Source organism: Setaria italica, chromosome VII (genome assembly GCF_000263155.2).
Source record: "Setaria italica strain Yugu1 chromosome VII, Setaria_italica_v2.0, whole genome shotgun sequence".
NCBI lineage: Eukaryota > Viridiplantae > Streptophyta > Magnoliopsida > Poales > Poaceae > Setaria > Setaria italica.
Genome location: NC_028456.1, coordinates 33,185,147 through 33,185,973, shown reverse-complemented (window position 1 = coordinate 33,185,973; position 827 = coordinate 33,185,147). Strand labels below are relative to the sequence as shown.

Genomic DNA, 827 nt, shown 5'->3' with positions numbered 1-827 from the left:
GGAATAAATATTTATACAAGGTTGATACTGCGAATTAGGATCAGAACCTTTCCCATCAGATATACTTTATGCATGTTGCTGCTGGCTCTTAAAACGTAAATAGTATAACTTGGTTATATTTTAAAAGTATATCAAATGTAGTTTTTATAGTTGGTATCCACTTCAGTTCTTGGTTGGCTGGCCCTGACATGCAAGATTTCAGTAGGTGGGCACATTCCTGATCCTTAATCTTCATTTTAGAGAATGCTATTAAGTGGTTTTGTATGTGCATCACTGGTGAAATAAATTGCTGGCTGCTGATTCACCTTTAGTGATGGTGTTCCCAAAGGCAATTGAAATTTGCGGGCCTTTAATTTGTCTGGCTGCTGATGCACCTTTAGTGATGGTGTTCCTAAAGGCAATTGAAATTTGCTGGCCTTTAATTTGTGTGCCACTGTATGCAGGATTCTCTTTTGCAACTTACAGGTCCTAGCCGAGCTATCGTGCTGTGGGATGAGCCTGTTTTTGAGATTGACCTGAAAGTGAAGGATAAAGGGAGTTCATTGTCTGAAGATGACAAGATTTTATGTTTGGATTTCTTCGGATACAACAACATCTCTTACAGAGGCAGTCTCAGTTACACCAGAACAAAGGTGCTTTCAAGCAAGCATAGCACAGTGGAGGTCAGGTACGCTCATGTCATGCGCTCCGTGGAGGCGACCATCACTGCCCGCATCAGCAAGGGATCAGGCAACTTTAGTGCACGCCTCACTGCCTGCAACACGAACATTGGTGAGGATGTAGTGCTGCTGGACACCAGAGGCAAGGAGGTGTTCGTCAACGAGGAT

The 827-nt window shown here is 43.0% G+C and overlaps 1 protein-coding gene and 1 pseudogene across 1 annotated transcript in view; one reads left to right on the top strand and one right to left on the bottom strand.

The window, feature by feature from the left end:
• Positions 1 to 827, top strand: part of LOC101784925 — a 12,950-nt gene that overhangs the window by 2,261 nt on the left and 9,862 nt on the right. The gene's annotated exons all lie outside the window — the stretch shown is intronic.
• LOC101784525 overlaps positions 1 to 827 on the bottom strand; it is a 9,007-nt pseudogene that overhangs the window by 1,225 nt on the left and 6,955 nt on the right.